The sequence below is a fragment of the Melanotaenia boesemani genome, chromosome 7 (assembly GCF_017639745.1).
Source record: "Melanotaenia boesemani isolate fMelBoe1 chromosome 7, fMelBoe1.pri, whole genome shotgun sequence".
NCBI classification, from domain to species: domain Eukaryota; kingdom Metazoa; phylum Chordata; class Actinopteri; order Atheriniformes; family Melanotaeniidae; genus Melanotaenia; species Melanotaenia boesemani.
Window position 1 is genome coordinate 32,270,941 of NC_055688.1, and position 14,224 is coordinate 32,285,164.

The following is a 14,224-nucleotide window of genomic DNA, read 5'->3' on the forward strand; positions in this document are numbered from 1 at the left end:
GCTGACCGATCTGGACTGTGTGCCGGGTTTTAGCCTCATCCCAACACCACAATGCTTAGGCTCATCTCTATTCCTTTACTCAGCTCAGACCTTGGGCATTACAGCTGCGATGAAATTATAATGGTCATCGACCCAATATACTTCAGACGATTCTGTGCGGCTCAATACGTGAGCGTAATCCCCTGCCAGATGTGTTTCATGCCTGAGCCACAACAACACACAAACACACACAAGCACATATGTAAAGAATACTGATGGGTAGCTCAAATTATTTTTCTGTATTTGTTCTGTGCTGCTGTTAAACTGATCCTTCTCAATCTGTTGTTGGTGACTTTAGCTCATGTCCAAATATCTTTTCTGCTTTTCTGCCCATCTTATCCAAGAGCTCAAGCATGGTGTGACCCCCTACAAACACTATGAAAGCCAAAGAGGATCAGTGTTCAGATCCACTCAGATTACCACCTTCTTTTTCGCCCTCTGTCTGTGCCTTACTCTGTTCCCCCTTCCCTTCTTCTTCTGCCTACCTATAGCTACAAACGGCAATGTCATCCCTGAGTTACACTTGGACATGGACATATAACGCAGTAGGTACATGCACACACATTTATACACACTCTCAGACACTGCTGCAGGGCTGGGTAGCATTTGAGGGCCAGTATAATGTCAGCTGACCAAGGCCTTGGTGGCTCCCAGTCATCCATGGCTGCCAACTTCACTAACATCAGCTCCACTACACAGTAATAGGACAAAGACTGGCCTGCCTTTTCCTGTAGCTTTTATAGGGTGGCTATTTGTATGAAAGAAAGAAAAAGAAAAGGAGAAGCATAGTAAGCTTCGAGGAGCCTTTGTGTCTTTTTCTTGAAGGGAAATGCAACTAGGAAGCATTTTAGAAGAAGAGTTGTGCCTCAGACATGACAGAAATCAGTAGTTGCCACAAATATCAGAATATTTATTTCTTCTTAAGTCAATATTTAATAATAGCTAGTGGCTAAAGGTTAGACCAGCTGCTGCTGGGTATTATACACCCTGACTGTATGACTGAAATGTCACCATTTGAGTTGGATTGTGGGAAGAGCCAGGTTTTCACCAAGGAAGTGGAATTTATTGAAACAGAAAAGAAGACATGTCTAGTTCATTGTCATATTTCAGCCTCTCACACAAGATGTGTGAGCACAGAGCTAAATTTGCACAGTACTCAGTAAACTTTCAAAAAAGCCTGTCTTATGATTGGTTTGACATGACTTTCTGTATCATTAAAAACAACATTTAGGAGCAATGAGACTTATTGATGGTATATTTAAATCCATTTAATATGCTTGTTATCGTCACTACTGCACGCTTAGATGCATGCATACCTTTCTTTCTTTTACCTTTCCTTTTTTTTCTACTTTTTCAACCCTCCAGATATTTCTGCTGTCACTTCAAACCTCCCTCACCATACCGTTCATATACATTTGTACTTAAAATATCACCCTTTCACTGGCTAAAAATACATTTGGGCAGTATTAGAAGTGAAGACATAGAAATTTTATATTTTACTTAAGCCATTGCTTATGAGAGATTGCATTAAAAAATAAAACCTATAGACACATACAGTGATACGTACACATGCACACATATATATTAAGAATAAACTAAAGAAAAAAATGCATTGCGTTCAGTTGGCCCTTGTTACTTAACTCCCAGTCATCCTCCCACACAGCAGGGCAGCCAGCCTCTTGACACCGATCCGTTTAGCCCACACTCCTGCCGGAGGATTCAGCTAATAACTCACATAGCCATAGCACGGAACAATTACTTTCAAGAAGAAACAGAAGAATCAGGGGAAATGAGGGGAAGCGTAACCTTGAGAGAGGATAACGTTTTTTTGTTTTTTTTTAAGATCAGCCAAAACCCCTGTGTTGCTTGTGATGCAGCCAAGGAAAAAACATCAACAAAAAAGAAAAGAAGAAAATCATCTGAATTTATTAATGAATCTCTCAGCTGAACTTAAGCTGCATTACAGTGCATATTCATCACTATTCAAGGCCCTTCTCTTGCTCTCTGCAGGCTGGGAAAAATGTGGTAGAACAGACTGGAAAAGGAATGAGGAAAAATAAAAAACACTCCCATTGTGTCCAAAATTGAAATGTTCTCCCAACAGAGACTAAATTACCTCAAGCAACTGGGGACATTTAGGAAGCATACACAGCCCTTCTACATTTTCCAGCAAACACATAATTTGTTTATGCTGAAGTTGTTTAAAATATAATAAGACAGTGGCTATTGATTGTAAGTTTCTGGAAAATTAGCCTTCAGCAAAGAGCACAATAACTCGGATCAATAGATATTTGACTGATAGATAATTGGCAAGAGAACAAAGAAAGGCATGTTTGTGTAGATTTGTATGGGTTTCTCCTTCATCTATTATTTTTAATTATATCTAATTATATGAACTGGATATTCCTTATAGATTTAAAGAACTGGGCATGTATAAAACCATAAAGCAATCTGTTACTATGCTTCTAACCTCCCATGTGTTGGAGCACTGGGTAGAATTAATTAAGGTTTTTGGCTTGAGTCTCACATTAAATGAAGAACTGCAGAAAGAAAAAAAGAAAGTTAAAGTGATCATAGTTCTATTTCTGGTAATTGTAATATTAAGTTTAGGGAGAAAAAAAGGGATGTAAATTATCAATATCACACTCTCAGAATCAAGAGTATAATCCATCTGAATATAACCAACCCGTGTTTTCTGGAATGGGTTACAAGGCATCCTGGGAAATATAGGAAAACGCTACCTTGGTGTTGAATTAGATGGAGAACAGCTGAAGTAAAGTGGGTACGGAAGAAAGGTAAATTATGCAGATTCCCTACATTCATATGCAGGATGTTTTGAGCTTCACAGGTTAGAAAAAGCTGACGTTGGAATTTCTCTTTAAAAAGATAACATTAAAACATACTCTACTTAGTTCCTTTCAGTGATTATTTTGGGTCTGTTACAATTATATATTATTTACTTTTCTGGTTCACTCACTCCGTATGGTGTATTCAGGTCAATGCCCCGCTATCCTCATTAATGAATCCCATTGTTTTCCTTTCAGTCTTCTCACTGAGGTCTTCATGATGAAAATAATTTCTGCTATACAGGAAGGATTTAATTTCGTTTTTAGTTCACAGACTAATTCTAAGTCAGATTCCTACATTTCTGTGATAATTATTAAATGTTCCAAGATGCTCAAATACATAAGCAAAAGTAAGCTAAACATGTAGTGGCACACCTTAGAAAGATACCTTTATGTGTCTTTAAAATACTTACATGGAGTAGTTGGTGGGGATAATAGCTTTTCAGGGCTTTTAACACAACAGAAATGGAACAAACTGTTAAATCGTAGGTGTCTGATTTGTGGAAGATATTATGCAGGGTAGTTAAATTTTCTAATTTTAATAAAGCTGTGGAAATAACTGCAGATTTTATGGGCACTGAATATGTAAAATGAATAGAAGAGTTAGGAGGAAGTGCTTTTTTTCCCTTCAGTATGACCCTTTACTGTCTAACAAATACCAAGTCAATCAAGTCAGAGTCTTTCTATGGAATTGACATTTCCACTTGCTTACTCAGAAATATATATCTTTGGCAAAATCTGAGCTACATCCTAGCTTTGTGGGTACAGAGCAATATGCGTGGAGATGGTTTTACAGTGTCTATATGCTTGCTGATGTGCACGTGCATGAACGTGTCTTAGTGTCTAATTCGTCTGTGTGGTTGACTGGAGAGAGCCCATTTGAGAAGACGCGATTTGAAGAGCGATCAGGGAATTCCTCCAACATCATGCTCCTATAAATCATCTCTTTAATCAGCCAGAAACTCCCTCCTAGCACACAGCTGACAAACACATACACAACATTATAATGCAAAAAAGAAAAAAAAGAAAAAAAGAAAGAAACCCTGCTGCAAGCTGATGGAGTGTGACGGCGTCACATAGTGGGATAAACGACGAACAAACCAAAGATGAAGGTGGAGTGAGTGAATGAAGGGACAGAATGGGAGACAGAGTGGAGGAGACATACTTCTCACAGGTTGGCAGAGTTAGTGCTGAGCCAAGCAGTGCCAGGTTGGTAATTGGATCGGAGAGTCGTTGGGGAGGTGGACAGACACTGGGGATGGGGGCAGGAGCTGAAATCCTCGTCTCCTGAGCCTATCAGCCAGAAGTGGCTTCAGACTATATTACACACTCATTTAGTTGATAGAATTCAATGCCAGGCCTAAACAAGAACCAAACCTAATCATGATCCAAGCGGCTTTTTCTATTTAAATATATAAGGTCTTTGCTGGAAGGCGTTTTAATCTGATATACATAGAAATGAAATGTCTGAAACTATTGCAGAATCTGTATTAATAACATCATTCTCCCTGATGTTCAGCCTGAATGAGAGAGACAGAGGGAGATAGAAAGAGATAGAGTTGTCCAATAGTTGTATTACAGTAATACCTTGGTTTAATGGATGTCTGGTTTGGAATAAGGCTGTACTCAGTCCAATTGAGATTGTGTTGTGTTGAAGGGATGAGGTGCGCCCCCTCATAAATCCTCTCCTAGATGAGATTGGGGTTCAGAGCAAGGGAATGAGCGGACAGTAAGAAAGACAGAATGATGCTCACAAATCCAGCTGAGGATTTTCCTGTTGTGACTCTGTGTGTGGTTGTGTGTGAGTGTGTGTTTATGTGTTTGATGGAGGCTGGGAGGGAGGGTGAATCTCACATATGAGCTCTGTTAATCCTCCAGTCAGGCCTGATACTGTCTGTGTGACACACACATTTACCCACACCCACACTGAGGAAGAGCTAATGTTTCTTAGACGCAGCACTTTGGAGGACACTTATTTGTTCTTTCCCTTTATTTTGCCCCTGTAGCTCTATTACTCACCCCATTTTTTATTTATTATTTGATTTTATTTATTTTTTTTTTGCATTCACACACACTCTATGATACAATGTCTCTCTCAGACCCTATTTCGTGGTATTGAGGAAAGTCAAAATGATGATAAAAGAAAACAGAGGGAGGGGCCAGAAAACAGCTGGAGGTGATAAAGGTCAACCGACCAGTGGTTATGTTATAAATTGTTAAGCTGTTGTCAGCTGCTCCTCTTATTGTACAGGGAAGAAGCAAGGAAGGCAAGAGGAAATGTCAGGGATGTAAGAAAAAGTAGTAAGAATGGAAGGCAAGGTGGAGTGGAGACAAGATTGCAGGGACGAGGGCCGCTTTAAAAATACTTATATATAGAAAAGAAACATCAAAAATGCTGCTGCAAGCAGACATTGATGATTTTATTGAGTTCTCCGAAGGCCTGCAGGAGGGAGGAAGGGTCAGGTTGTAAACAGCAGATGTGAAAAGCCGCCTGCATACACCACCGCCGTGCCCCTCCCGGGCTCCAGCTAGCTGCACAGTCAAGGACTTGTGGTGTCTTGCTGCCCATCTGCTGCTGCCTTAGCCCCATAAGCTCAAGTTCTGTAAAGACATTGACAGTGACAGCAACCTTACGCCTTTCGGATTCAGGTGAGATTAAAACAAGTGTTGCTTCCATAAGGTTTTACACACTAGTCAGCATTAAGACGTGCAGGCCCGGGCATGCTCGCGCTCATTAGTCGTGTGGACTCTGCACTGGCAGGGTCTTAATTGTTTTTGTCTTTAACTAAGCAATTCCATCAATAATCATTAAAAGGTGCTCAAGCAGGTGGGGTATTTTTAACTTTGTCACTAGCAGCACAAAACACAGAACACAAACACTATGAAAATGTTTAATTATTTTCTTTTAGATTCCTTGAGGTAAATCAGATGAATCTTGTTTTACTGGAAGCTTTTTGTGAAGCTGTGAATAATGCTGTTATAATCATGTGTTAAAAAAGACTGAATATATTGTTGGTCATCAGCTACAGGGAAAGAGCAATCATCAAATAGAGGAGTGAAAAAGAAAAAAGCCAAACATTAATCAAATTTAGGTTGAGATACCAATATTGTTTTGCCACATTTTACCTAATTTTTACTGATGTGTGATCTGGATTTTCTGCTGCATCGCCTGTGTAGTACAGATATGTCTCTCTCTGTGCTGAATCCATTCTCTAGCTTACTGTCTCTGACATTTCAGCTGTACATTAGGGAGCATGCTGAGTTCTGAAAAGGTTGTCATAGCAAAGTCTCAGGCAACATCTCGCTCCCTCAGTCAGTCAATGCCTCTCCCTCTTTGCATCCCCTCCTTTCTTCATCTGGTTCTCTGTCACATTCTGTCAGTCACTAAGTTAATTTGTTTATCTGTTCTGCCTTTATTTCTCTGTTTTCTCTGTGTCTTAATTGTGCTGTCTCTTGCCTTTTCGTCTCTTCATAACATATGATTATTATATACACCCACACTATTATTCTCAGCTGCATGATAAACATGGAATACCGTCTTGCCATCTGTACAGTCTGTACCACTTCAGCTTCATTTATTTAAACTTTCATTTACAATATTAAGTATTATGTTTTCATTCATGTAGAGTCATGTAAAAAAAAAAAAAAAAGCTGTATTTTTAATTATCTTAGAGTTAACATATTGGATCCAAAGATGCACCAACATGTTCCTTTTTTACTATAGTGTCCCAGAAGAGACAAAACATATACTATCTTCAGAGTGGATCTTGTAAGCATTTCAAGGCCATCTTACTTTTAATGTAGTTTGCTGCAATTTGCGGTTTGAGCCACTAGATGGCACTGCAACACACTCACTGGAATGTCAGGCTCCATATCTCCTTTTTTTCTCTTTTGCCGTGTATTTTTTAATCCAAACTTGTTCCTTTATACCTGGCACTTGGTCCCCATGGTAATGCACTCTCTACTACTAGTCAGTATTATGTGGCACTCTTTCGGGGGTGATCTAGCTTTTGTTTCGGCCTCTGTGTTTCTCCTCCACCAGTTCTGTCATCTGTTGCTGATAGTTGTGGCATATTAGAGGAAGCCAGCCCTGGGGCAGCCTATTTGTATGGGCCATGTGTTCCCACAGCCTGTAGAGCTGACAGAAAGCTTTACAGCAAAACACATTGTGTGTTTGGTTCTGCGCTTACACACAAATCACTCTCGTTCATTTACTTTTCCTGTCCTGAGGAGATGTCGCAGGGCTCGGGAAAAGTTTGCCGGTCTTCCACTGGTGAGGCCTGACTTCTCTCATGTGTGATTATGTCTATGTGTGTATTTGTGTGCTAAAGCCAACAAGTGAACTTGTTGAGAATAACTGGGGGGAATGGGTGCTTCTGGACCCTGCATACATTTGTGAGTTGTGAGGGGGAGAAAAGCAGTTTCCATCACTACATTGATTGAGGGCCTTAGTGATGAACATAGAAATTAGGGAAACCAAAGAGCCATGTTTGCCAGAATAGACTGAACATAAAAGAAGGTAAATTTGTATGAATGAAAGAAAACATTGTAATAAAAAGCAGCAGGGGTAGCTGAATCCAATCCAATTTGAGGGTACTTCAAATTTTTTGACGTCCTGTCATCTTTATTTGAAAGAAAAACTTTCCACACGTTGGTAGGGTTTCCTTCAATTGTGAGAAAAAAAACAATGCATTTGACATTTTCTAAAAGGGGAGAAAAAAATTCTCTACATTGCTCTAATCCTGTTTTCCTGTCTATTTGGCATTTGTGTTATGGTGTGTGATTGACAGTGAATAGATGTGAGTCAGGAGCAGTAATTAAATCAAGGTCTGCTGCTGTTAAACATGGGGTATCTAGAGGTGCCAATGCTTATTGACAAAAATCTACGTAAATGTCAACTGCCCCTTTCCGGTCCAATTTAATGTTATTTATCAACGTTGTCAAGCTAAATAGCTAATTTGGAGGCTGTTAAGTCAGAGCAAAATCCAGTCGCTGAGAAGCACAGGTGTTTTAGCTGAAAGAGAATGAAAGAAGTATGCACTCGTCGCCTTTTGCAGAGCTCACGTCTCTCTTTCCTCCTTCTCCTTCCCAGTACCAATCTTTGTTTCTCTCTTCTCCCTCTTTTGGTGCCTGCTGTATGGTGCAGTTGCTCTTCTCTGGCTTCTCATATTCAATGCGAAGTGAAGACAGAAGGAGAAAGCAGCCGCTGGAGACTAAAAAGGCCGTAAGACAAAAAACAGTTCAGTGCATTTTGCACCTGCCTGATTACAGCTTTGCATTACCAAGGCTATGCATAATGTGTACAGTATGTGGTGACTAAGAATCAACATTCCCAGCTATATGTGATAGAAAAGATCAAAGCTGAGTTCTGAGGCAACACTTTGGTTCAAAAGTTTCTCAGTGAGAACAGTAAGAGTTCACAGAAAGCTGTGTTTACATGATACCCTCAAACAGAAAGCAGTACAAATAAAAACATATAGACTAATATGAACTCAAGCACTCACTGACAGCACATGTCCAGTAGTAACATATACGCAAGCCATGAACAGCTACTTTTACATCATGTTTACACATAAGAAAGACCTTGGTGCTCAGCTATTCAGGCTAAAATTAACATTTAATTTGCTTTAAAATTGGCTTTAACACAATTCAAAATGAATGTAGCATCAGTGCCACTAAGACTAAAGCTGTGCATGCACGTAACGCATCGAGATCAAATGACTAGAGTAAAGCACAATGAGAGAGAGGGAGACTGAGAGATGAAAATAAGGAAAAGAGCATTTAGTTGTGTGATTCTTATGAATTGGTCTTAATTAGCATAATGAGAAGATGGAACAAGTGAAAGAGAATAGAGTATGTACCTCTAGTTGCCATGGAAATGAAAAATTGGTTGTAAAGATAGAATTCAAAGCTGGGTTTATTGTCTTTTACTCTGTCTTTAATTTAAAGTGGCATGTCATACAGATATGAGCAGAATACTTACAAATAAGAAAATATACAGATATTTATGAGAACCTCTATCCATCCATCCAGTTTCTATTCTGCAGCAACTAGCAGGTGAGAGGAAGGGTACACCCTGGACAGGTTGCCAGTCCATTGCAGTCTATGGGAATGTATTATTTGCTTTTAAAGGACCCCCACAAAACAGAGATAATATCATTGTTTCTAACTGGGTAAGGTAATTAAAAATACAGTACTCTGCTAAATTATTGAGCCACCAATCATCTCTTTATTTATAATAATTGTAGTCATTTATTAATATGTGCATAAATAAATGGAAATACACTGCATAAGGCAAGGCAAGGCAGTTTATCTGTATAGCACATTTCATGTACAGGACAATTCAAAGTGCTTTACATAAAACAAAGACATTACAGATATTTAGAATAGTAAAAGGCATCAACACATAATCAACACATAATCACAATAAAATAATAAATTACATTAAAATGATTAAAAGCAAGATAAGTTAAAAAAGTTACCGTGCAGATTTCATGCATAGGCGCATGAGAAAAGAAATGTTTTTAACCTGGATTTAAAAATGTCTACATTTGGGGAAAGTTTAATCTCCACTGGCAGTTTGTTCCATTTGTTTGCAGCATAACAGCTAAATGCTGCTTCTCCATGTTTAGTCTGGACTCTGGTCTGGACTAGTTGACCAGAGTCTTTGGACCTAAGAGCTCTGCTAGGTTTATATTCTCTGAACATATCACAGATGTATTCTGGGCCTAAACCATTCTGGGATTTGTAAACAAGCAGAAGGCTTTTAAAATCTATTCTGTGACTGACTGGAAGCCAGTGTAAAGATTTCAAAACTGGTGTGATGTGTTCAGATCTCTTAGTCCTGGTTAAAACTCTAGCAGCAGCGTTCTGGATGAGCTGCAGATGTTTAATGCTCTTTTTAGGAAGTCCTGTTAAAAGACCATTACAGTAATCCAGTCTACTGGAGATAAGGCAAAAAAAAAGGTTCTGTGCAATTCTAACACTCTTGAAAGTTGATACTGAGTATGACCACTTATATTCTTCAACACAGTCTGAACCTTCTTACACAAATTTCCTTGTAGTTTCTTTAAGTGGTCCTCAGGAATAGTTCTACAGGCTTCTTGAAGGACATTTCAAAGCTCGCTTTTTATTGGTTGCCTTTTGTTCCGTACTCTGTCAAGATGATCCCATACTCCATTATGTTGAAGTCCAGGATCTAGATAGGATACATTATCGATTGTCACTTCTCTAAGAATAGCTTCTTCCCTTCCAAGTAGATAATTTGTGTTGAGGTGTCAGTGAATAGTAGATGGATCAACTGTGGTATAGTGTGTTTTAGTTCCTGCACTTTCTTTTTCTGTCTTCCACTTGTCCATTTTCCCAACGCCACACTGCACACCAGTGCTGTTGTGGCTATAAACTCTTTGGAAATCACCATGTTCAGTGCAAAAGAACTATTTTATGTTAATCAAACTATTGTTTTTGGAATGTTTCATAGATGCAACAAAGGAAATGGGAAGTAAAATGTCTTTGCATTAGAATGCTGGTAACAACATGATTTAAGAGAAGTTTTAAAAATAGTTCTATGCTTGTTTGTGATATGACACTAAACCCTGAGATAGGCACATTATGTATTATAGAAAGATTTTTAGGCCAGTGTTAAGTGGTTTAGGAAACAAAAAAAAAAACAAAAAACACATGCCTATGAAAATGGTTAGCCATGAAGACTAAAACAAAAATAAAAAGAAAGCCAATGTCCAAGGGAAAATCTTGAAAACCTTCAGGAAGGTCGAAGAAACACTGAGAGTAGCTCAACTCAATTTTATTTAAAAAAGAAGAAAAAAAGGCCTGGCGTTTTGGAAGCTATATATAAAGAAATGAAGACAGGCTCAACGCTTTACACAGTGCTATACATCTTAAAAATAAACAGCCTAAGACTAAAAGCTGTGGCCACATCTCCAAAGAGGTATATGAAAAAGGAAATGGAATGGAAATTTTGATATTACCCCTCAAAAGGAAAGGTAACCAAAAGGAAAAAGAAAGAAAGATAAGCCATTTGTATAATTCAGTAATGACATGAAACAATGCAGGTTTGAATAAAAGATGGCTGTTGGCTGCAGAGAACTGAAGCATTACAAATAGGTGTCCTTGGAAGAAGGGTTCTCTTTCCAAGTGTTTGTGTGGTGCCAGGACTCTTCATGAGCAGAGAAGAATGAGATACACAATGACTGAAAGTTATCTAATCTCCTCACTCTGGTGCACAAATGCAGGTAAATTCTGACGTGTTTGCCCTTGTTACTTCTGTTGTTTTTCCACATTACTGCTATCATCTTCATTACCATAAAATGTGGCGTTTATAAAACAAATAAAAGAAGCAAAACAGAGGTGGTAAGAAGCCTGTTCAGCTGATGTGTGGATCGGGATTCTTTTTGTGATCCGTGTGTGGCTGTATGTGCATCTCGAAACCTGATTTGACTTGAGTTTGAAAAGTCTAACTTGTTTGCAGGCCCCAGTATGACCCTCGAGCAACTTCCAAGCAGCCTCAAAGCATGCATACATACTGCTGCGGCCGCTCATTTGCATGACAAAGGCTTGGTTAATTATTTAAGGAGCCTTATTTGATCAATACAGGAGAGCTGTATCCGACTGCAGGGACAATCTGAGCCACTGGATTCTATAGGTCTTCATTATTCATGAGAACCACAAAGAGGGACCAGGACAGAGGGAGGAGGGGGGAAAGAAAAAGAGCAAAGTGATAGAGAGCAACAACGGGGTTAGAAGGATCTTGTTTCGTGTGTATTAAAAGTTTTCTTTTTTTGGTGCTGATGAATATTTCAGAGGGTTTGAAACTTAGATGGGTCCTCCCTATCTGTAGAGGTGAGAGTGGAGGGGAAGGGTTAGGTGGGAACACTGCTACTGTGGCAACTGCGGTTTGGCTTTGGGTGAGAGGATTACACAGGACTGAGAGTGTTAAATATCACATTAAATAATCTTATGATGAAAATATGAACAAATGCTCAATTTGACTATCCAGATTTGATTTTTATTTACTTACAAATGTGGAATATTCGGACACGTGAGGTACAATTAAAACGTGCTGAGTGCCATCTTTTTCATTAGCATGCATAGGAAAGCTGTGTGATCATCCAAGGGGGTTTTTGTGCACGCTCGTGTTGGGAATTTTTCATAGGTACATGCCTGCACGCCAGCACAGCCAGGGGGCGCATATCTAAACATAGTTATACCAGCAAGGAGTGGGAGGGTGTGAGTGTGTTTGTCTTTACTCCTCTGTCCCCTCTGGCAAGGCCTGGAAGGGTTGGAGGTGATGAATTGGGCAAAGGCTTGGCTTTGTTTCCCTAACATTTGTATACACAAAAAGGCACACAGGTGAAGAATTCATATGTTTTTGTTGCTATTTGCAGAGCTGCACCTTGAAACTATGAAAAATCAGAAAAGGGAACACACACACATACACACACATACACAAAGAGGTGCACACAGAGGTAGTGCAAAATACTGAGGTAAACATCATCCTGCAACAAAAACATAATTGTACCCTGGATGAAAATCCATCAACTTTTATTGACTTCTTCTCCACTGCAACACGCAGCTCATTTAGATCTTGCTTCATCAGGGAAATTTTTTATGCAGCCCTGATGCAGCTCAGCCATTTCCAGAGCAGACGAGTTATGTCTCTGTGTAATGTAAAGTAAGCATGAAGCGAGCAGTAAACTCAGGAAGCTGCAAGCAACTGCTGCTGGAGAGATCTACGCAAAAATGAAAGTAACACAAGTTTCTGTTTCCATTTTTATCAGATTCAACAGACTGTGTTTCAGTTGGATTGTTATGTTCAGAAGTAGAATGCAAAGACACTTTGCTGGAAAACATATTAACAGGTCAAAGCTAAGGAAAAGTCCTTTCCTTTGGGGGGCTTTTTTGGACTGGAAGAGCAGATACTGCCTAGGTGTGAGGCATCATGGGACTGTGGAGGATGCTTAGGGAGCAGCAGGGAGAGGCTTAAAAAAAGAAGAGTTATATTTAGAATGACCTCTTTGGCTCACCTTTGTGACATCTGTGGGGATATTACCAGCCTCCAATCTGTGTGTATGTGCACACATGTGTGTGTGTGGGTGTGTGCATGTGGGTGTGTGTGTGCTTACATGCATGTTGGACCAAATATTAACAATTGGGCCCAGTAGCTTGTTAGACTTTGAGTCTGTGCTGTCGTCATGCCAACCCACCTCTCTCCTTTTGTGTCTCTTCTTTTTTGTGTTGAGATGGCAACTGTCAAAAGAGGCCACACGCAGCCTAGTAAAATGCACCAGTCATTAGACATCACTGTGCATCCTTACCTTTTTGGGCTGAGTTTTTTCCATCTTGTCATAAACACTATTCTTTTTTTTTTTTTTCTTTTTTTTTTACAGTATCTTGGCAGCCCCTTTAGTCTAGGTTACAGACTCCTGCTAAATGTATCAGTGGCACATGCTCTGTGTCACCTTGTGTGTGTGGCATCTTAATGGAGTGTGCACAGCACAACTATGTCAGTGTGCTAGTCTCATTAAGAGCTTACTCCTTTTCCTGGACACCTCTCTGGGCACCTGATTGGACTGAGACAGGCTGATCCCTGCCTATCACAGCACCTGCTGTGTTGACATCTGGAGAGTAGGAATCACCAAAAGATCAGTGCTGAGGGAAGACAAAGAAGAAGAAAAAACCAAGGGAGATAATCGGAAGGAGATCAGAAGGAACAAAGATAGAGACAGAGTAGCTGTTGGCTTATGAATTATATATAAACACTGTTAGACATAAAGAGAATGACAATGGGATGGCTTGCATGAGCAGAACTTCCTTAGTTACACTCAATATGTCAAAGAGATTTACGCTCTCCCCTGAAGCCAAATATTAAGCAGCCGATTTCTGAGTCTGAGACCTAGTCTGTTCTTAAAAAACCTTTTATTTTCAGCCCCTGACACTAACTACACTTTACCAATTATGGGTTGGCCATCACAGTCTTATCTGACTTTATCTGAGTTATATTTAGGTTTGCTTGTTAGTATATGCTTAATCTTTAAGGCTGTTTAACAAATAATATAATTGGATTAGACCTTTTTTTCTAACACCAGTCTGTCACACTTAAAAGACGGATTATATCATGTTTCAGTGTGGCTTTTGCTATAGATTTTAGATTTAAATACAAATGTCAACCTTAATCTTTTATTGAAAATGCGCAGACATGCCCTTGACAATACCACACTTTTGTATATTTATCTTTTTGAATGGAAAAGCTTTTTTCTAGAAGAAGTCAATGCATCTTAGCTGTTAGACACAAGCAATAATTACTCTGAGTTTTCTTCACT

General features: G+C 39.3%; 1 protein-coding gene across 2 annotated transcripts in view; it reads left to right on the forward strand.

Moving 5' to 3' along the window:
- The window catches only part of tenm2 (teneurin transmembrane protein 2), a 210,893-nt gene that overhangs the window by 17,839 nt on the left and 178,830 nt on the right, over positions 1-14,224 (forward strand). The gene's annotated exons all lie outside the window — the stretch shown is intronic.